The 24285-nt window shown below is 35.3% G+C and overlaps 1 protein-coding gene and 1 pseudogene across 18 annotated transcripts in view; both read left to right on the top strand.

Annotated features, from left to right (window-relative positions):
- The window catches only part of PEX5L (peroxisomal biogenesis factor 5 like), a 622944-nt gene that overhangs the window by 373832 nt on the left and 224827 nt on the right, over window positions 1–24285 (top strand). Inside the window, exon 11 of one of the 18 annotated variants that reach the window (XM_072961610.1) lies at window positions 11596–11705. The exons of 16 other annotated variants lie outside the window; for them this stretch is intronic. The gene's annotated coding sequence lies outside the window, so the exon portion shown is untranslated. Of the gene's footprint in view, window positions 1–11595; window positions 11706–16885; window positions 16945–24285 lie in introns of those variants that run through there. One more of the 18 variants, XM_072961650.1, reaches the window with a different exon arrangement.
- LOC116282906 (U2 spliceosomal RNA) lies at window positions 4943–5055 on the top strand (annotated as a pseudogene).

Here is a 24285-nt window from a genome sequence, read left to right as displayed (position 1 = left end):
TTAAACTTTATATAATTGGAATTACTCAGTATGTACTTTTCTATGTTCTTTCACTTAATATGAGATGTATTCATATTTTTGTGTGCATCAGAAGTTCATTCTTTATTTATTGGTAAGTACTATTCCATTGTATCAATACCTACAACTTTCTGTTGATGGACATTTGGGTGATCTTCAGTTATCAGCAATTATGAATAAAGTGTCTATAAACATACTTGTACATGATTTTTCTTTTTTCTTTTTTTCTTTTTTTTTTTTTTTGGCCAAATGTTTTCATGTCTCTTGAGTAAATACCTAGGAGTGAAATTGCTAGGTAGGTGTTTATTTAAAAAACTACCAACCATCTTCCAAAGTGGTTGTACCATTTTATACTCCTACCTATTATGCCAGGTATTCCATTTGTCATGAAATAAGCATCTTTGTCATGATACTATTAGTCTTATTTTAATTTTAGCCATTTTGGTGATTGTATAGTGATAGCTCATGGTTTTAATTTGCATTTCCCTGATGAGAGTTATGTTGCTTATTGTCCATTCAGTATGCTCTTTTGTCAAATGTCTTTTTAAGTTCTTGGACATTTTTATTGAGTTGTCATCATTATTGATTTTTATATTATGGACACCTATCCTTTGTTGTACTTATATATTACAAGTGTTTTCTCACAATCTGTATATCTACCTTGCTCCATCTTATTACTAACTTTGGATGGGAAGAACTTTTTGTTTTGATGAGAACTAATTCATCATTCTTTTTATGATTAGTGCTTCTTTTTTCTTTCTGATTAGAAATCTGCCTGTCCTAATGTCATGAGGGTAGTCTCCTATGTTTTATTCCATATACTTTACAGTTCAACTATTAAATTTAGGTCTTGGAGTCTTTTCAGATTATTTTTGTACATAGTTTGGGGTAGAAATGAAGGTTTCTTTTTCTTTTCATACCTTTATTCCAGGATTTCTCTGAGACTTTGGGTCAGAAAATACTTTGTGTGGGAGGATGTCCTATTCATCATAGGATGTTTAGCAGCATTCCTGGCCTCTACCCACTAGATGCCAGCAGTGCCCCTACTCAGTTGTGGTAATCAAAAATGTGCCCAGACATTGCTGAAGGTCAGGGTTGGGAAGCAAAATTGCCTGTGGTTGAGAACCACTGCTTTATACAATTGTCCTAGCATCATCCTTTCACCATTGAATTATTTTAGCACCTTTTTTCAAAAATTAATTATTGTATTATATACATGTGAATTTTTTCCTGGACTATCTGTGCTGTTCACATGATCTACTTGTCTTATTACACCAATATTACAATACACCAATACCATAGTTTTTGTTATTTTAAAATCAGGTAGTAGAAAGTGCTTCAACCCTGTTTTTTCTTTTTCAAGATTTCTTTATATTGAACAAGATTGAACTGAAATCTTTCCCTAAAATATTAATTAGTTCAAATAATTTTTTTCAGATTTCTTAGGATTTCTACAAATCCAGTCATGTCATTTGCAGCTAAAGATAAATTTACTTCCTCTTTTCTACTTACATGCCTTTTTTTCTTGCCTTGTTGCACTGAGTAGGACATCTGGTACAATGTTCAAAATAACTGAGAACTGATACCCTTGCCTATTTGTTCTCAGTTTTATAGGGAAAGCACTCAATATATTATCATTAGGTATAATGTTTGTTATAGGTTTTTAGTAAATTCTATTTATGATATTAAGGAAATTTTCTTCTATTCCTAGTTTTCTGAGAGTTTTTAATTATGAATAAGTTAGTGTTTGTATGGCATATTTATTTTACCTTTTAGTTCTATCCAAGTCTTTAAATTCGGAGCACATATTTTAAGATAGCACATACTTGAGTCTTGTGTTTTTATATGCAATCTGACAATCCCTGCCTTTAAGATAAGGTGGTCAGTCCATTTTCATTTAGTGTAATTACTGATATGGTTGGTTTCTAATTGTCCACTCTGATTTTTGTCCCTTGCTTCTTCTTGTTTCCCTTCTTTTGGATTAACTGAATATTTTAGTATTCTATATTATTTTGCCTATTGACTTTTTAGTTGTATATCTCATTAATATTTTGATAGTTGTCCAAGTAATTATAATATTTATCCTTTACTTATTGTTGCCTCTTTAAAATAATATTGTAGCACTTCAGATGAAATATTAGAATCTGGAAACAACATGTTGTGTAGTTTCATTTACCTTTGTCCCATCCTTTGTGCTATTGTTGTCATATACTTTCCTTCTACATGTATTATAAGCCACATAGGAAATGTAGTATATTTGTCTTAAACTCTCAGTTGTGTTTTAGAAAAATCAAGAAACAGAAAAGGTAGTTTTTTCACATTTACCTAAATTGTTATCATTTCCAATGTTCATTCCTTTCTGCAGATTTCAGTTCTCATATTATGTTCTTTTCTATTTCTTTAACCTGAAAAAAACTCTCAGCATGTTAAGTAGCACAAAACTTTTTTTTTAATTTAAAAAAAAATGTTATACAATTTTGAAAGGTTATTTCCCATTTAGTTATTTTAAAATATTGGCTATATTCCCTATGTTGTACAATACACTTTTGTGCCTATCTTACACTCAATAGTTTGTGTCTCTCACTCCCCGATCCCTATATCACAGCCCCACCCCCAATGGTAACCACTAGCTTGTTCTCTATATCTGTGAGTCTGCTTCTTTTTTGTTATATTCACTAGTTTGTTATATCTTTTAGATTCTACATATGGGTAGAATATATACAGTAGTTGTCTTTCTCTGACTTATTTCACTTAGCAAAATGCCCTCCAAGTCCATCTGTGTTTGTGCACATGGCAAAATTTCATTCTTTTTTATGGCTGATTAGTATTCCATTGTATATTTATATACCACATCTTCTTTACCCATTCATCTGCTGATAGACCCTTAGGCTGCTGCCATATCTTGGCAATTGTAAATAATGCTTCTATGTACATTGAGGTGCATGTATCTTTCCAAATTAGTGGGGGGTTTTTTTTGGATATATATCAAGAAGTGGAATTTCTGGGTCATATGGTACTTCTGTTTTTAATTTTTTGAGAAACCTCCATACTGTTTTCCACAGTGGCTGCACCAATTTACATTCCCACCAACAATGTAGGGGGGTTCCTTTTCTCCACATTCTTGGCAATATTTATTTGTATTCTTTTTAAAGATAGCTATTCTAATAGGTGTTAGGTGATATCTCATTGTGCTTTTGATTTGCATTTCCCTGATGAGTAGCAATGTTGAGCATTTTTCATGTGCCTGTTGGCTATCTAAATATCCTCTTTGGAAAAATGTCTATTCAGTTCATGTTCAGTTTTATGAACCGTTTGTCTGTGTTGGATGTTAATCCCCTATCAATGACATCATTTGCAAATATTTTCTCCCATTTAATATGTTGTCTCTTCGTTTTGTTGATGGTTTCTTTTCCAGTGCAAAAGCTTTTAGATTTAATTAGGTTCCATTTGTTTATCTTTCCTTTTATTTCCATTACTCTAGAAGCTGGTTTGAAAACAATATTGCTGCAATTTATGTCAAAGAGTATTCTGCCTATGTTTTCCTCTAAGAGTTTTATAGTATCCAGTCTTACATCTAGGTCTTTAGTCCATTTTGAGTTTATTTTTGTATATGGTGTTAGAGAATGCTTTAATTTCATCCTTTTACATGTAGCTGTCCAGTTTTCCCAGTACCACTTACTGAAGAAACTGTCTTTTCTCCACTGTATATTTTTGCCTCCTTTGTCATAGATTAATTGACCATAAGTATGCACATGCATTTCTGCATTAAAAAATTATTTGTTTTTTTTTTACTATATATAGATTTCTGGTTTACATTTAGTTTTTGTTATTGATTGATTACTTTGAAGATATCCTGCCCTTGTTTTTGGCCTCTCTTTTTTCTGGTAAGAATTAAGCTGTCATTCTTATCATTGTTTCCAAGCTTATCTTTTTACTTCTGACAACAGGATTTTTTCTCTTTATCTTTGATTTTCAGCAGTTTGACAATTATGTGCCTAGTGTAGCTTTCTTTGTATTTACCCTACTTGGGATCCAGTGAACTTCCTGAATCCCTAGACTGATATTTTTAACAAATTTAGGAAATTGGTTGTCACTTCTTAAAATATATTTTTGCTCAGTTCTCCATCTCCTCTCCCACTTAAGCTTCAATACATATATATTATATGTAACTTGATATGTTACTTGATATTGTTTCACAAGTTAAGGAGTCTGTACATTTTTAAAAATCTTTTCCTTTCCCTTAGTTACATAATTTATGTTGATTTACGCTTTGTTAGTATGAGTCTATTTGAGTTTTATCCTTAGTTGTAGTGCATGGTACTTACTTACTCTAAGATGTGGATTTTTGTTTCTATTAAAACGTACCCTAATGGATTGCTACTGGATTTTTGAGGTAGACAGTAAGTGCACTCCACTCTGGATGGGGTGGCCTCCATCTCCCAGTACTCTGTGACCTCTTTTACATCAATTTATTTCTTAACCCTTTGCACAAGTTGCTGTGCGCTGGCCCTTGAGGGATTTAACCCTATACAAGACCAGCCCTTATTTAAAGACATGAGCAAAACCCTACAGACATCTGGGTACCTCTCATACACCCAGGTCTCTTTTTTTACAATCTCTGCTACACAAATTCCAGCCATTTCTTCAGCCCTAAACTGATCCCTGCCTCGTCAGAGGCAGACTTCTGGTTTCTGCTTGGGTCAACCTACCTGCACCACAGTCAGGAAAATGCCTCAGGGCAGAAATCTGGGGTTAACATGGAGCTCATTACATGTGTTTCCCTCCTCTCAAGGATCCCAGTTCTGCACTGCCTGTTTACCAGTTCCTCAAAACAGTTACCTCATTTTTTCCAGTTTTATAGTTGTTTATGTCAGAAGAGTAAGTCCAAAACAAATAATTTAGTCCTGGCTGAATATGAAAGTGTATCACCTCTTGGGCTTATGGCTAAGATCAGATGTAGTATCTGTTCTTATCAGTCCTATAAATTTTGAAAAAAAATGAATAAATGAATGAATATTGGCAGAGTCAGGAAATATTATTTTAAAAATATGCTTTGCTAATCATCTCTATCTTCCTGGCAACACTTATACAAACTCACCCACCTAATGTGTCCATTCATGAGAAAAAAATATTTTTAATTGTACATCAACTATACTTCAATCAGAAAAAAAGAAAAACGGTTTTAGATCCAAATCCTTGTTAATATTAGGATATTTGCATTTTCAAAACATGCTTTTAAGTAGAAAATCTTTAGAAAATCAGAAGAATAAATATTTAAACTTTCATGCATCTCTACTAGCTGATAAAATTAATGGACAAGAAATGTTCCTTTTGATTCTTAAATTGTCCCTTTTCCATTTTGCCACACACTTTGCCTACAGGAAGGTCATTCCTGATATCAAATATATACTTACCATCTTGGCAGTACATTTAATCAAATATATACTTGCCACCTTGGTACTACACTTATAGCATAAAAGAACAAGTTAGCTGTGAACTAACATTCTTTCTCACCTCATCACTTTTTTCCTCAGATTGTGGCATTTTTGTATGTAATTCTCCATGTTTTTTTCCCTTATTACTGCTCATAATTAACAGAGAAGGTGGGCAGATAGATCAGAAATTAAATAATATTTATATTTCGTGTCAGCATTGATGTTGGAACACCATGGGTTATGATGCCTCTTTAATTTGTATTCAGGTACTATATTCAAACAATCATGTAAAAGGCACCAGGGATAGGGGAAAGAATGAGTCTTCTCCCTTTTATTATGAGCCCATAGGTGATTTCACTTAACATCTTTGATACCTTGATTTCATCATCAATAAAATGGAAGGATTGGACTAAAGAATTATAGTATCTAACACTTACTGAGAGTACTTTCTGTGTACCAGGTACTATGCCAGGAATTTTAAATATTCAGTTTTGTTTAATCTTCACAGTAATCTAGACCATTTGTCAGGGTTCTCCAGAGAAACAGAACCAATAGGAGATGTATAGATACATAAGAGGAGATTTATCATGAGAATTTGCTTATATGGTTATGGAGACCAAGAAGACTTACAATAAGCCATTTTCAAGCTGGAGAGCCAGGGAAGCTAGTGGTATGATTCAGTCTGAGGCCAGAGGCCTGAGAACCAGGGAGGTCTGCTGATTTAAGTCCTGGGTTCAAAGGCCTGAGAACCAGGAGCTTTAATGTCCAAAGAAAGGAGAATATGGACATCCCAAATCAAGAAGAGAGAGAACAAATTAGCCCTTCCTCCTTGCTTGTTCTATTCAGTCCCTCAATAGTTTTGGTGATGCTCACCTGCATTGAAGAAAGCAATCTGCTTTATTCAGTCTACTGAGAAATGCTAATCTCATCCAGAGACACCCTCACAGACATATCCAGAAATAATGACCAACTATCTGAGTATCCCATAGCCATAAAGTTGACACATAAAATTAACCATCACAGAGACAGATGTTATTATTATTGTTATCTTATGAATACTTAAAACTGGGGTTCAACATCTCTTCTAAGTGGTTGGTGGAAAAGCTAATATTGGACTTAAGCCTGTCTGACTCCTGGGCCCAGGCTGCTAACCCTCATAATTCCAAGTGAAACAGATTTCTAAACATATTTCTCTAAAATAGTGAATTTCATATCCTATTAGGAAAAAAGCTTACACACAAACTAAAGAGTCTTATCACTTCTCCTTCTGTTGAACATAACCCAGGCTTATACATGTTTGCACGTTGTCTGCCTGTCAAATTTAGTTCCCAAGCAGAAACTTCATCTAACAACAACATTCTGCCTGGAGGTTCACACATTGCTGGCACTTGGTTTAAGTGTTCATAACAATATGAATGGCATCTGTTTAATAGAAAGAATTTTGCCATTAATGCTTATTTGATATTAGTTCAAATATTTATTTAGCAATGCTAAATGTTAAAAACATTCTAATCTTCTTAATATATGTAAAAGGTTATTTATATTAGTTTTAGCCCACAGTTGCCTGGGTTTGGCGTAGTCTGGTACTAGATAGACTGTACTTCCAATAAATATCCCTAGCCGAGGTTTATTCCAGTTCATTCATTCATTTATTCATTTATCAGTGAATGCTTAGCATTTAGCAAATATTTAGGCATATTGTTCACCTACCATTCTACTAAGTGCTAGACAAATAAAACAAATACGATTTTAGCCTCCAGGAATTTATTGTCTAACACACTGGGGTTTTGCACATAGGTAAGTAAACAGACAATTACAATTTGGTATAATACCTACAATGGAGTTAGTACAACAGAAGGGGCATCTGAACCATAATTAGGAATTAGAGAAGTCATCCAGCACAGTGATATACCAATAAGACTTGAAATATTTTCATAAATTAGCCAGGTTAAGAGCAGGTGGAAGACAAGTCCAAATTCAAGTTCTTTGAATTTGTTCAAAGAACCAAACATTAGGGAAAGAGAAAGGCATTACTGGAAAAGCTGAATATAGTTCATTATGGTCCAAAGGGAGTGGTAAGAAATGAAACTGAAAGGTTGGCAGCATCATCCTAACAGAACTTACAAGCTCCATGTTAAGCCATGGAACCTTTACCTGATGACAACTGAAAAGATTTAAGTGGTTAAGTGAAATAATCAGATTTGCATCTTGGAAAGGTCACTTTGGCTGCAAATGTAGGAAGCAAATTACAGGGGACAAGGATGGACCAAAGGAGAACAATCGGGGACCTTTTTAAATGGTGATATCATTAATATAGGAAAGGCAGTAGATGAATTACAGTCAACTGAGATAAAATTGACAGGACAAGGTGGGAATTGTTAAAAGTAAGGTAGTTGGGAAGGAACAGGAAAACGGGATGTTAATTGAAAACGGGATGTTAGTTCTACTCATTGGGATAGGAAACATGGAGGGAGAATCAGCTTTAATGTGAGAAAAACTGATTAATTTAGTTTTTGTCGAGTTCAAATAGGTAGTTTTATTGTTGTTGTTGCTGTTGTTTGGAATATCTTCTGGTACTATTTCAATTCTCAGGTAGTCCTAATCTGTACCACAAATTAACACCTGTGAACTGTATGTTCAGTTTTATCTTTCTCCATCAATTTAGTTAAAAATGCCCTTCAATTACTGGAAAGGTGATGACAGGAAATGGAAATTACTCATCCTGAATAATATTGATTATTGAAGAAGGTGATAGTGAAACATACCTCATAGGCTGAACCAGATCCTGTAGGGAAAAGTACTATTCTGGGCTAGTCAGTAAAATTTATACAATCTTATATTGTGGCCCAGGCACATGCACTGCCATACTAGTTCTATGGAAAATAACTGAGAGAGAGGTCTCAGAGGACTGCAGGTCAATCTCAGCTGACACAGCATTTCTGAAAAGGTGATACAGCACTTCTGAAAAAGGTAGCTGCTTTCATTGAAATGGACAAGAGACCTGGTGATACAGGAAAATTAAATTGAATGTCCCAATCCAGTAGCTTTCACTGTCCACTGCCATAGGATTCCCCTCAAAGACTGGAACTATTCATTGAGGGAAACCATTGGCAATGTCCACCAAATTGCCTAACTGCTAAAAACTGAGACTGTCCTCAAAGAAGCCTTGTTCCCCAGCTAAATACATTTCTCACCCAGACTATTCTACTCAATTACTTTACTCTCCAGCACCTGCAGAGATCTGCATTTGTGACTCCACTGCAGAACCGGGCTCAATGACTGTAGCCTAGGCATTTTTCAGGGAAGGTGTTAAAACCATAGCCATAAAATTGAACTATATAATAAGTCCTCCAAAATGAATTAACTGCAGATATCTTAATAAGTTGATGTAATGGAGAATGTCTGCCAAGAAAGAAGGCTTTGGCTTGGAGCAACTGATCTTAGGTCCATCCTTCTGATGATAATTAGGTAGTATGTCTGGTTGCTTATTGTTTATTGAGGCCACTCCTTATTTATGACAATAAATTCATGTTCTCAATTTAAAAGGAAAAGTTTCTGTTTCTGTATTCTATAGTGCAGTGACAAAAGTGGTTTAAAGTCTCTCAGATAAAAGTTAAAGAGAACAGTGAAGGATGCCAAAGAGCATCCCTGTTTTATGCTGTTCTGCCTTGTCATCTTCAAAATGATTATTTTATCCCATGGGATTCTCAGGGTTATTATAAACAATGTGAAGAACATCTTTGTAATTATCTCTTTAGGTTAAATGTCTAAAAGTAGGATTATACCCTAGATCAAATGATTTGCTCAATTTATAATTTGATATATACAATAAATTACTTACAAAAAGAACTACCCATTTAACTCCCATCAATAAAACATGAGAGTGATTATTTCCTTACATCTTCATTAATAATGGATTTTATCTATATATTTAATCTGTACTAATCCAAAAGCCAAAATGTATTTCATCATTTACTATTTTCAATTATATGATTATTAACGCAGTTAGATATATTTTCATGTTTCTTGGCCATTTGTATTTCTTCCATCAGTCACCTTTGTATGACCATTGCCCTTTTTTCAACTGGGCTATTGATTTGTTTTTCTCATTGTGGGTCTCATTTTTTACTCCTGATTTTTAAATTTGTAATGTTTATAACATTAATATTTTTTTCAATTTTACCACCTAGAAATCAGCTTCCTTTGATATTAATATCATTGCTTCCTATTTTCTTTTTGCCTGTTTATGTGATACACATTTGCCATGTATATCTATAAATTTCTCTAGCAAAGTCTAAAGTTACTCAATTTTTCTATCCTCTCAGATAAGTCCTTTGTACATTTTCAGCCTCATTCTTTCAATGTTTCTTGATTTTGTTAAGTAGAGCCCACATAAAAACATGTTTTTCACATTTAATTGCTATTCTAATATGTGTTGTCAGTTTCTGAACTTACTGTAGGTCCTTGCATCCTACTCCTTTTCTTTAAGTTCAATTTTAGTAGGTTTTTGTGCAAGAATCTATGAGTGGTAAACTTTCTAGAACCTCCTGTGTTTGAAAACAATGATTTATTTAGCCCTAACTCTAGAATGACTATTTTTAATTGGATATGGAATTCTGGCTCAGCACTTTGAAGGCGTTCTTCCTTTGTCTTCTGACAGCTGCTGCTGCTGAGAATTCTATTGTCAATTTGCCTTTCTGGTTATCTTGCGCTTTGATTTTCTGAAGTTTCACTTTTTCTTTTCCTTTTTCCCTTTTCAGTATTTGGAGAGTTTCATGGGTTGGACTGTATCCTCTGAAAAAGAAATGTTGAAATCCTAACCCCAATGTCTCAGAATTTGACTATATTTGGAAACAGAGTCCTTACAGAGGTAATCAAGTTAAAATGAAGTCATTGGGGTGGACCTTAATTCAGTATGACTGGTGTCCTTTTAAAAAGGGGAAATTTGGACACAGAGACAGACAGAGAAGAGTCAGAGACACAGAGAGAATGCCGTGTGAAGATCAAGGCTGAGATTGGGGTGATGTATCTACAAGCCAAGGAACATTAAAATTGCCAGTAAACCACCAGAAGATGGGGAGGGGCAGGGAATAAATCCTTCCTTCTAGCCCTCAGAAGGAATCAGTGCAGCTAACACTTTGATTTTGGGCTTCTAGCCTCGAGAGTTGTGAAATAATGCATTTTTGTTATTTTAAGCCATCCAGTCTGTGGTACTTTGTTACAGCAACCCTAAGAAACTAATACAGCAGGCATTTTCAAATGAGGCTCATGTGATTCTTTAATTTTAGAATATTCTTCCCCATCATTATCTTTGAATATTTCTTTTCTGCTATTCTTTCTATCTTCATTTCTGGATTTCTATTAAATTTTTATTGGAATATCTCAGTTGAACAATCCATGTTTTTAAACTTTTCTATGAGTTTTGGTTTGACTCCTATGCTATATTCAAATTTCCTAATTCTCCCTTTGACTTCTTCTAGTTTATAGTTTGCCCAAATGTTGATTTTCTTATTCCAGTGTTTAAATTATTTTATTTTTAAGATTAACTTGCAAGTTAATTAATCCAGAGTTAGCCTGAAGTTCATTTACTTCCTCATTTTTGATTTTGTTCATTTTCTTAGTATTCTTTTCCTTTGTTTGTTTGAATTTTTAGTTTGAACTCTTACTTTCTGTGGCAATTTGTTTTTTACCACTGTGTACATTCCTCCTTGCCTAACAGTTTTACAGTTGTCTCAAATTCCACCTTGTCCCAGGGTCCCCTTTCAATTACTTGATGATATTTAGTCAATAACCAGCAAATAGATTGGCCCAGGTCCTAGCTTTGAATCTGTGTCTGCTTACTTTTGTCTCTCAATATACACTATCTGTAATTCAGGAAATTATCAGTCACAACTTTTCACAACATCTTTTCATGGATGATAGAGGTCCAACAGAGCCCCTGTTTTTAAGCAGTAAACCTGACCCTAGTCTCCTGCCTTACACAGGACACATTTAGTTCCTCTTGCTCCAACTCAGATTCGCCTAATTCTGGTTCCGAAGTCTAGTAGGCTTATAGTTTACTATTTTTGGTTTTCTCTTGCATTTTCATATGTGTAGTTAAATTTTTTGTTTAGCATGTCTTTTTAATTTTTTTTCACTTTAGAGTTTATCTATTATTGCTGTGTATTTAGAGTGGCAAATGAGGATTCAAACACAAAACGGCCACCCCATCTTGAACAGAAACCCTGGACTACTTTCTGACTTCAGACTTTTGTAAGTCATTCCTAGTTAACTACTTTTAACACTGTTTCCACAGCCCAATGCAGAAAACTCTGTTGGCCTGGAATGGCCCATGTGAACTGTTACTAAGCTGTAAATAAATTAAGCTTAAATAGCTTTAGGCAAAAATCAAGCTAAGATAGGCCCTATTTCTTTTCTCCAGGTTGATAAAATACACACATAGCAGCACCAGGTGCAATGTAAACAAAGAAAGATAGATAATGATTTTTCCTCAATTCTGAATGCTGAGCTGGGATTATTTGCCTTCTGTAATGCTGAGTCAAGGTTCTTGGCCCTTAACACCTTGGCATTATGAAAGGGAAATACAAAAGAAAGAGACATATCCACTTACAAGGATCTTTTAATTTTCGTTACACAAGGGCTCTCCCCACAAGCAAGCCTGGGCTATATGTTGTATATTTTGTGTCTGACTAACAATTTTCCTCATTCCTGGAGAGGAAGAAGTAATGAAGAGAAGCTCTGAACTCATTCCTTGAAGGTTTACATTTATTTTCCTCACAGCTTTTTATTGTCATTCCATAATCTTTTACTTCTAATGAGGCTAGTAAGTCTGAGACCATACTGATTTTTCCCCCTTGGTGGATGTGCTACCTCTTCAGCCTAGCTGAAGTACTCTATTTGTCATTCAACTTCACTAAGATTCTAGTCATCATCTACCTGGGTGTGGTTTATAAATTCCCTTAAATTTTGAGCTGAAAATCTAGTGTACAAGCCCATTAGCTCTTACTTAGTCATTCATTTACTAGGGAGTTGAATGAAGAGTAAACTGGAGAAACCAGTAGCCAAAGTTTAGGTGGGCTATGTCTACCTATTTCTATGCAAATGTGAGTACCTTACTCTGGGAGCTTTCCCTTATCTTTAAGGAAAGAGTGTCTTTGTCTGGTTTTGGTATCAGGGTGATGGTGGTTTCATAGAATGAGTATGGAAGTATTTTCTCCTTTTCAATCTTTTGGAAGAGTTTAAGAAGGATTGATGTGAGTTCTTCTTTGTATATTTGGTAGAATTCACCAGTGAAGCCATCTGGTCCTGGACTTTTCCCTGCAGGGAGGTTTTTTGTTGCTGATTCTATCTTACTTCTAGTGATCGGTTTGTTCAGATGATCTATTTCTTCTTGATTCAGTTTTAGTGGATGGTATGTTTCTAGATATTTGTCCATTTATTCTAGGTTGTCCAATTTGTTGCCATATTGTTGTTCATAGTATTTTCTTATGATTTTTTTTTGTATTTCTGTCATGTTGGTTGTAATTTCTCCATTTTCATTTCCTACTTAGTTTATTTGTGCCCTCTCTCTTTTCTTCTTGGTGAGCCTGGTCAGAGGTTTGTTGATTTTGTTTACTCTTTCAAAAAGCCAGCTCTTGTTCATTATTAAACTATTATTAAACTATTCCCCAGCTTTGGTCTCCCTAGATAGTCTTTTACAGATTTCAGCTCCAAATTTCCCACCACTACTACCCGCCCCCCAACCAGGAACTATTTACAGTCTCTCTTTAGACTTAATTTTGCCTCCAATCATGTACCAGATTCCTGTTAAAAACCCGTCTAGGAATTAAAATGGTAGTATAATGTGATTTTTCCATTAAACCTGCTTCTCTTCTGTTCTGTGGAAAAAGGATGAGTCTCAAATGGGCCACTTCCTTTTTTTTCTTCCATGGCTCTCTTTCATCACTGGAACCTCCTCACTTATTCACTGATCCAAACCTTAGTATCTTCATTTGTCTTCATCCGAATGTATTAAATCTGGCAAAATTGTAATATGACTTCATGGTCATGCCTCTAGTGTTCCTAAAGATGAAATGTTATCTCTATTTTTGTTCTTGATATTTTTGTTATCCTTTTCTATAAATATTAGATAAAGGCATATATTATGCAAACATGCCCTGACCCTACACTGTGTCCCATAAATGTAACAATAAAGTGGGCTTTAATTTAGCTATTTATAATAAAAAGTGAGAACTAGGCGGTAACCAGCTAAAGAACAGAGAAACTATAAACCATGGTCAAAGACACTGAGGAGGGCTGCTAAAAGTTTGGTTTGGGTAAACATAGCTTACATCTAAGGGAGCCGTATTTACTTCTTAGATTCTTATCAGAAGGTTTCATGGATAAAAATGATAAATATTAATGCTATAATAAATTTGATTGCTCCTTTTATCATTATAGGATAATGTATTTGACAAAGTAGAATGTATTCAATGGAATTTAAAAAAGCAAGGAATTATAATTCATAGGACCTTTTTTTTTTTTCTTCTTCTTCTTCTTTTTTTTTTTTTTTTTTTGGCTGGAAACAACTGATGCTAACTAGCTCTATGCACTTGGATATGGCCTCTATCATCTCTGGTGTTTATTTACTCCAACCATCAAATAAAAGAGTGAAATTCTCTGTTCTCTAGGGTTACTCAGTGCTGCACTTATTTTTGCACAAACGGTAAAAAGATGACTTCTTTGTAGGTGAGGTTGCCTGCCTATATTTTCTGTAGAAAATATACTTTGATCTCTGCCTAGCTACTTTCTTCAGAGTTTTGGTATCCATGACATCACAATCAGCAATCATAAAAATAATTGAGAAATCTTAATTGAACACATTCAAGACTCTTCAGGCAGAACTGAGAAGAAAAGATTTCAAAATTGCACTCAGATGAAATGTTTATCTTTTAAAAAATTTCTGTTTAAATGGATTTTAAAGCAGAACTGTATTTTATTCAAAACTAGAGTCAAGATAGTCATGATTAATATTGTTTTGGGAACAGTTTATTATAACATAGTTTAAGTTCAGAAAATGCCTTCTGAAGAATCTTAAAGACCTTTTCAAATTGTTTTCACCTACCTCTGAAGTGAAGGACATTTTATGCAAGCACAAAGTGGAAAAAATTATGATGTAAACAACTATAGTTATTAATAGAAAAGCAGGTGGCATTGATTAAAAGAAAACAGTAAAAGATTCTCATTTGGAAGTAATTCCACAATTATGCACTATGGTTTAATCTATTCTGGAAACTATTATCTGAGAGTAATGCAAATTTTGCTTAGCTTTATAATTACAAACTATTTACAGTGAAAATTTATCAGCCTAATCACATTATCCTATATACAGGAGCCCATGGTTAGATAATCTTGCATCTGAATTTCTCTCCTGTCACAGACTGTTGCTATATACTACCTTCCAAGCAGTGGAGTTTAATGGAGGGAAATAGCCAAGCTATTTGACATTTTGTTCTGTTTCTCACTACCCAGTATACAATGAATACTCACTAAATATTGATCAACAATGTCTTTAATGAAAGTTCAGATTAAAATAAGTGTTTTATTATGAATAATCTTTGAGCACAATGCAATAACTAGGATCATCTTGACATAATTTCACATAAATCACTAACTGGGCAAGTTTGGGCAATTGGCTCATGTCACCACTTATCATTTTCAATATTATGAAGTCTCTTAGATAAGAAGAGAGGAGGCCTTTGATACACTATCACTTTCTCTGACATCTCGTAATTCATTTATGCAATGCAAAAGTAAAACTGTTTTCAAGTTGTTAGGTAATAGCTTCTTTGGCCAGGGAAATGACTTTGAACAGTAAGAAGAACAGATTTCTCCCCATACCGCTCTTCTTTTGTAAGGACACCTTCCTCTTTGCAACAGTATGCACTGCCTAGTTCTCAAAGTCAGTTGTGAATAAGAATAACGTAGGAATGTTGAAAAAATACCCAGTTCCTGAATCTGACCCAAAGAGATTCTAATTAAGTAGGAAGTAATGCAGGTTGCCCTGGACATCTCCTAGGACTATAGGATAGCACATATGAAAGATTTATTTTTAACTTGAATTTTTTTCCATGGAGTTTAAAGTAACACCTCTCAAGAAACTGTATAAGAAAAGATTATTTTGAATATATTTTTTCTAATTATAAGGGTATTATATATTTATTCTATAGAAAATTTGGAAAATAATGGAAAAGATAAAGAAGAATCTAAAATTTGCCCATATCCCACTGTGGAGAATAACAACCATTAATTTTTCTTTCTTTTTTGGAGATTTTAAATTGTTGTATAAAAACCCAAAGAAAATTGCAATAATTACATGTGTTTAGATAAGTAAATTGGCACAAACACACCTATATAACCAGTTTCTAGCTCCCAGATCAGGAAATAGTACCTCAGATTCCTCCCCATTTCATGTCCCCTTTTGTCACAACCCTCTACCAAAGATAAGTACTATTATCTTGACTTCTAATATGATAAGGGAATTTTGTATGCTTTTCATTGATATAACATCTTCTTTCTCTCAACATTAAGTTAAGAAAACAGAGAGATTTGTGAAATTTATTCATCTCATTCTGTATAGTTACAGTGCATTTGTTCTCATAGCTGTGAATATACCACCAGTTTGGGGCAATTGCAAATAATTCCACTATGAACATCCCTGTACGTGTTTTGAAGTGAACATATATTTGCATTTATGTTAGTTGTTTACTTAGGAGTAGAATTTCTGAGTCATAGGATATATAAATATATATAAATATATATATAAATATAAATATATAAATATGCGTTCAGTTTTGTAGATACTGCCAAATGATTTTTCAAAGTGGTTGTACCAATTTTACACTCCTACCAGAAGACTGTGAGACTTCTAGTTGCTCTATATCTTCACCAGAACTTAATATTTTCTTTCTTTTTCACTTCATCAATTTTGATGGATAAAGTGTTGTTGCATTATGGTTTTAATTTCTGTTTTCCTATGTCTAATGAAGTTGAGCTCCTAACCATCATTGATATTTTGATGTATTTCTTTGCAGTCTGTTTTTCTGTGTGTCTGAATATGTAAATATGATCATTTAAAATTAAGATTATATTGCATGCACAATTATGTGAACATCTAAAATTACATAATGAGAATTTCCATGTTCATAAATATTCTTCAGAAATATGATTTTTAGAATATCATTGTGACTCATCTCGTTTAAAGTAATTAAATAATCTTCTAATATCTGGATAAAAATAGGCTAGAGAAAACTATATCTGAATTTTAAATCAAACAACTGATTTCACTAGTTTGTTTTCTAGATCTCTCTTTTTCTCTTGTCTATGTCATGAACATGATGTTGATCTGTGACTATTTTATCACATGATGAGAAACAATGGAGTGGACCTACAGTGGTCAAGTCACATTAGGATGACAGCACATTCCCTGGCTATGTTGGGAAGATTGTGGCAGGTCAGTGAGGGTTATTTGAATCTGAAAAAAGTTCGTACTACATAAGGCAAGGCATTATGATAAATTAAGAACTATTATTATAATTTTAGTACAACATCCTGTAAATATGAGGCTTTCGATCAATATTTGCTCAAAGTCAAAAGTACAAGAGGCCATCTACCTTTGCAAAGTAAAGTCTATTCTGTGACGTTCTGTCATTGCAATGTTCAAAATTCCAGTTTCTGTACAGATACCATGAAGATTAATTCTACTTCTCATCACTGCAAAGAAGAGAAATTTAATGTTGATCATAAATTTGCCCTATTAGAATAGACATAAAAGATTCCAATTTTTTTAAAAATAAGACTATTCCTATTAGCCAGAGGTTAGGTTTAACTTGTAAATACCTGTCCAATAAATGGTAGTCTATTACTTATAAACTCCTTCATAGAACTGATTTAGTGAACTCATTTTTTCAGAGGAGTTCTTAGCATCAGATTCTCAGTAATATTCTGGGTGTGTAGGAGTGTAATTTAGTTTATTCATTCTAGTTAGCTACAGCTGACTCAATAACCAGTTACAGCGGATACTTAAATGATAGAACAACATAACAGAGATCCTTTCTTGGTATAGAGGGAGAGGGTCTTTCTAAAGAAGACATGAAAGGAGAAGAGTGAGTATTCATTAAGTATAAACCATGTTCTATGAACTTCACAAAGTAGTTTAAATGATAAACATTTCCTTTAACTGGAAAAGGAATCAATGACTTAATTTCTGTCACTGTGTATGAGTTAGGCTTTAAAATGTGAGCATTAAAAAAATTGACCTGAGCTGTCCTGAGCCTGCTTAAGGAGGACAAGTCTGAATTCAGCACATGTTTCAAACCTTCATGGCTTATGTTCTTTTCCTTTTGTTTATGTGGTTTCTAAGGTTACACCTAACACACTGCACTTCCCTCGGTAATAACCTGCATTTCACAGAGAGTGAGCACTGCTAGCTTTCCCTTTTCTCCTCTTTATTTGTTGACATTTATGTAGCTTTGGTTCATCTACTGATCCATTGTATACATCTAAGCCACTTGGTGGTAAGATGTTGGGAGCGCCCAGATCCACAGAGTGACATTTCCAGAGCTAATGACATGTGCTATATGTCACAAGTCATCCAGAACTCACACACACTCACACAAAAGATTAGCACACCAAAATCCTAAATGCAAACATTTCTGAATTCATGGCAAAGATCACAATTACAGTCTTGCTTATTCCATCCCTTCCAAAAACATTCCAGTAGGACATGGATTGTCATGGTGTTAGAGAACAGAAGAGTGCAGCCCAGTGTTTCTCAAAATATCATTCAAGAATTTCCTGCATCAGAAGCATCTAGAATACTTCCTAGAAAATGCCACACCTAGACCCTCAGAACCAAAATCTCTGAGGGTTAAGCCAGCAAACTTAGATTTCTGTTAAGTTCCCTGGGTGATTCTTATTCATGATAAAGTTTGAGCACCTCTGCTTTAGTGGCTAACAATATTTATCAGCGTTAACTCTGTGAAGCTGGCTTCATACAGCACCTGGCCTGCTAGCTTAAGAAGCAGGGGACGTCTTAAACACAGGTCAGGAAATTCTCCTAACATTCTTCAAGCCAAACTGTTCTGTCATCACACCTCTACCCGGATGCTGCAGGGAGACTATGACTTCTAACAGCAGGTCCTGATGGTGGGAGCAGTGGATTCCAGTTGGGAGGTCACAGACTCCTTTATGGTACAGATTTTTCCCTTTGAAGGGGCACGTGGAGGCAGATGCACATATGAGCATATGAGGCACCATGAAGCAATGAAAAATAATGTGAAATTAGAAGACCTGACTTTAAATCCCAGCTCCAATAGTTACGACTAGTTGGATGATACCTTACTATGTCCAGAGGCTTTTCTATGTGATCTTGGGGAAATTGTTTAAATTTAAACCTCAGTTTCCTCAAAAGAAATACAAAGACACATAATAATTACTTCATAGGTGTGAGGACTAAATGAGTACCAAACACAATTTCTGAGATCTGGCAAGTACTCAACAATTTATTTATTTAGTAATTCTTTACATTAACACGTGTCTGCAAACAGTGTGTAAATTACAAAGAACTATCCAGAAGGATGCAGTACTGTGGAGTCAGTACCATGAGTGTGGTCAGGAGACAACCTGTGTTAGAATTCCAGTTCCATCACATACTATTCTAGAGATATTGGGCAAGTTACTTAATCCCTCTAAGCCTCAATTCCCTCATCTATAAAATGGGATCATAATAGTACCCACACAAAAACCATTGCAAAAATCAATAACAGAATGCATTTAAATCGCTTAGCATAGAGTCTGATACATCGTAAGCACTCAACAAATGTTCACTATTATTTTGTTACTAACGTAAGTTGTGTTTAGCATTGGTTGTGTATTATATAATAATCATTGTAATGGACCTCCATGATAACTTTGTCGGGCAGGCTGGTAGGTCTTCTTTCCCTCCTTTTACAGATGAGGACACAGGATATAGGATCTAAGAGCACTGACCATCATCACAAGATTAATAAATAAAAGGCAGCTCCATAGCTAGCTAGCTGGCTGGCTGGCAGCCAAAGTGTGAACATAGGGCAACAGGAAGTTTGCTCAAATTATCTATAGATATTTATTCCAGCCCTTATTTTATTTTGAGTGTCCAAAACTAGTCTAGGACTAGTAAAACAAATCTATTTTTTGTAAGGGTAGCAATCAGAAAATCCTTAAGACTGGACAGAATAAAGAATCATCTCCCTAATTTGTTTTGAATATATTTAAATAGTACCTCCATTGTCATAGATGCTGGGATTTTTCTATTAAAGGTGTATTTATTTTTATATTGATTACTTCAGGTAATCAAAGGCCATCTGTAAAACTGCTTTTAACAAGTTGTCATGGCACCAGTGGTTCTCTTATAGAATTCTCTTTTGAATATTGCCCCTCCTCTGCAGTTTGAATGCCCCTAACATGGTTGAGCACCTCATCGTCATGCTCCATAATTAGCATAGTTGTCCTCTATTTAGTCTTCCTACTCTGATCAGTCCTCCACTCTGCTCCCAGAAATATTCTCGAAATTATATCTCATTGTTAACTCTGTGGCTTAAAAATCTTCATTGCTTACAGTGTCTCTTTGAAAAAAAATAAAAAATCCTGTTACCTTGGCTGGCTACTAAGACCCTCACAAACCAACTTCCTGTCCAGCCTGTATTCCCCTCCCCCACGGCAGCCACACTGGACATTTCCAGGAGATTTCACTTGCTGCACCCTCGGACTGAAATGTCCTTTCCCCAGCGGACCCCGTCACCTGGAAAACTCCTCTTCTCTGACAAGTCTCAGCTCAAACAGAACCTTCTTTGTAAGGCTTTCCCACAGGACTTTGTTACATGTGGTAAAATATAAAATGCATCATGTCACTTCTCAGTATGTGGTAATTCTTTCCTCTTATGTCCAGAGGCCTTTCTTTTATGGATTCAGTCCTCAGTAGCTGTTCATGACTGTGCCTGGCACGTGGTAGATTCTCAATACGTATTTAATACACAACTGATCCGACAATAAAAGCTAATTTAAGCAAGGCCCTATGGGAATGGATCCCAGACTGGAGAAAGAGATAGGCAGGGAGGCTGGAGAGTGGAGGCAGGAAATAAAGCAACTTTTTTTTTTTTACTGGAGTTCTGCCTGGGGCTGTTGTTTGGTGAAGACACCTCCTTAGGTTTCGCATAAATCTTCTTGAACTCTGGTTACCTGTTTACCATCTCCCACCTAGGTAGGTTTGAACTGCACATGGCTGTTGAGATTCCCCCTGAACCAGATGAGTAGCAGAGTTAATTGGTCAGGAACAGATATTTGGAGTTAGCACAGAGGATAATGTTGCCACATCTAGCAAACAAAACTGTGGGCTGCCTAATTAATTTGAACTTCAATTTCACTGATAGACAATGAATACATTTTAGATACTTATATCCTGTATTTTATCTGGCAACTCTAAAACAAGGCCATCAACTGAGTTTGGTAGGAGGAATGGTGTAGCTCAAATGGTAGAGCGCATGCACTATGTCTTAGATTCAATCCCCAAAACTTCCATTAAAAAAATAATAATAATAAATAAATAGACCTAATGACCCCCCCAACCAAAGAAAAGAAATTAATAAAAAGAGTTTGGCAATGATGAGTATTTTATTGAATTTGTAAATGTTTCGCTTTTCTCCAAAAAAGATTTATATCAGCTTAAAGAAAAAGACATAACATAGGTTAGTAAATTAGAAATAGAAAACTAGGGATGAGTGAAACCTATAATTAATATAATTGAGCTTTAAATTTTGCCCTAAACTTTCTGAAACAGCACAACAAGACATGATAAGCTGCATGTGTCTAGAGATTAAAAAGACTGTTCTTTAGAGAGAAAAAGTAGTATTATCATAAAGAAGAAATGTGACACAGTAGACTGTATTTTTAGTAAGACAGTTTACATGCAAGTCCTTAAGTCACAATAGCATTCTCGACCTCATTTCAGAGCTCTTCTATAAAATGGGATTATTACTGTCTGTTGCAGTTGTCTACCTATGGCTGTGTAATATAGGTATCTGCCTATAATTTGGTGGCTTAAAACAACAACCATTTTATTTTGGCTTATGATTCCTGAATCAGGAAATTGAGCAGGCCTTAACTAGGCAATGTGTCTGCTCCACGCAGCATTGACGGAGGTCACTCTGTAGAACTGAGCTTGAGTATGGGCTGTTCTGAGGTTCCCAGATGTCTTCACTCTCATATCTATGCCATAGCAGGACTGTGTGGAAGGCCAGGCTCACCTGGGACTGTGGCTCAAGGTACCTACATGTGGTCTCTCTGGTATGACAGTCTCAAAGTACTTAGACTTCTAACAAGGGCTGTTGGAGTGTTTGTTCTAAGATACACGAGGCAGAAACTGCCAATCTCTTAACGCTTGGGCTCAGAAATGGACTCAGTGATACCTCCTCCATATTCTACTGGTCATGCAGTCACAAGGCCAACCCAGATTCATGAATAGGGAACATAGGCCCAACCTCTCAATAGGAAGAGGGTCCAAAATATGATGGCCATCTTCCCCTCTGACTCTTCACCTGGTTCATGGGAAGATGGAGTGACGATATTTGCACAAGTACAGATAATGTAAATGGCCTATTAGGATATAAGGGGCTAGTCCTATCAAAATCTCCCTTAACTATGACCCCTACTTAATCCCTGCTGCAGACAATCCTTTAAGCCAGAGAAAAGGTGTACATATTACAAGTAAATCAGATGATTGGGACCCTCACAGGTGTTCTTTGGGAAAACAAAAGAACCCTGAATGTTAAGAGCAGCTGATAGATAAGACACTGATTTCCAGCTATTTCTGGGTTACTGAACTCTGCCTTAGGCCACTGGACCAGTATAAGCATCTTGGTTTTCTCAGCAAGTGACTCATGAGCCTAAGAGTATTTATATCAATGATAGTTCCCAAGATTGGAAAGACACTCACTGCCTTCACACTTACCTACAGCTAAGGAAACAAAAGCTGAGGGAGATTAAGTGACCTGCATCAGCTCACAGAGCTTTGAGTAGTAGGGACAGAATATGATCATAACAACAGCTCTACATTTATATAATATTTGATAAGCCATAAGGCTCATATGCTTATTTTATGCCACTAGATCCTCATAATCTCTTAGAAGGAAACTAAAAGCCAGCACATCTGAAGACCAGCCAAGGGATCTTGCCACTACACACCTCCCTGACATCTGGGCCCCTAAACTTTGCAGGATGGAAGTGGGAGAGGGATGAGAGAGGACCAGCAGCCTGATCTAGGCTGGAAGTCTGGATGGGTCATGCAGGTGAAGGAGCCCCAAAAGAAAATGGCTATTTCTCAAATTTCTTCAGGGGTTCATTCTGAATAGTTTCTTCCTTTTCCACAAGTCCTTTTAATGGCCTTAAAGGACACCTGACCTCACATGATCATTTTTGCAGAAGAAGGACTTGCCCTAATACAGACTGTTTAGCCTTTTCTCCTTTTCTTTAGCTATTTTTGCTGAACTGTCAATAAATTCTCAAGTGTTTGAGCTAAGCAACAATGGGAGTAATTTCCATTTCTGCTTCTCTCAGCATGAAAGAAGGCAGTCTCTTTTCAATCCAAGGAACTTGGTTAACAAAACTTAAAGAAGCATCCGAAACTACCAGTTTCTCTGGCCTTTTTTTACCTTTTTTAAAAAGAAAAAAAAACACCAAATATGATTTTTGTTTATTTCTTTTGCAAGAAGTATTTGCTCCACCCCCCCAAGCTTCTGAGATGTTATTTCTAGGCTTATTCTGTCAATATCTGAAGAACACTTCACAGCAATGCGATAGCTTTTGGGTGCATGGGGAGAAAATAAGCAGCACTCAGATCCTCAGAGAGCATTGCTTGAGCCACGCACCCTGAGAACACGGCTTATATCCTTTATCAGTGTCAAGAGACCCTGATAGTGAATGTTTCATCCATAAATCCAGTAGTTGCATTTCTAAAATAAAGATCCTGGGGCCATTTTGCAGTATCTGAATTTAGCTAGATAGCTGGATGGATGGATGGATGGATGGATGGATGGACGGATGGATGGATAGACAGACAGACAGATAAGAGAAAATTTAAAATAACGCATACTATTAGATGTATTATGAAAACTCAATTATATGAAGACATAGCTGAGGGAAAATACTGGTTCCACTGCAGTAAAAAGATAAGGAAATAATGGTCCCATTGACCAAAATGTCTTGGTGCTGGAGACATAAAGTGACATGAGATTGGCGTGAACAGTTAACAGTAATTCCAAGAGATGTTATTGTGCTAGAAATTTCAGATGCTCTCAGAAAGGGTTTTTTCAAAATTAAAATATTTGTTTTTATTGTAAAATTATTTTATAATTTTGTTTCCAAGTATAAAATAATAAAGAAAGTAGACCAAAAGAGTTCCCTTCATCTCCAGACACTCTCCTCCCCGCTTCTGCAACACACATATACCTCCTATCCCAGTGCCAATCCCTAGAGGCATCCACTGTTAACAGATTTAACATAGCCTTCTGGACCTCTACGCACAAGGAAGTATTTTAAGTTCATGTGTTCATACTTTATATAATGTTCTACAGTATGCTTTTAAAATCATTAATATAGCCATCTTTCCACTTCAACACGTAATAAAAATCATCTCATCTTTTGTAATGATTACATAAAAATTCATTTTCCAAAGTCCACTTTAACCAAGACCTTGCTGAGTTTAGGTGGTTTCCAAATGTTTCTATTTCACAATGCACTGCAGTGGACATCCTTGAATTTA

Source organism: Vicugna pacos, chromosome 1, assembly GCF_048564905.1.
Source record: "Vicugna pacos chromosome 1, VicPac4, whole genome shotgun sequence".
In the NCBI taxonomy this organism is placed as follows: Eukaryota; Metazoa; Chordata; class Mammalia; order Artiodactyla; family Camelidae; genus Vicugna; species Vicugna pacos.
This window is presented reverse-complemented; position numbering and strand designations above follow the sequence as displayed.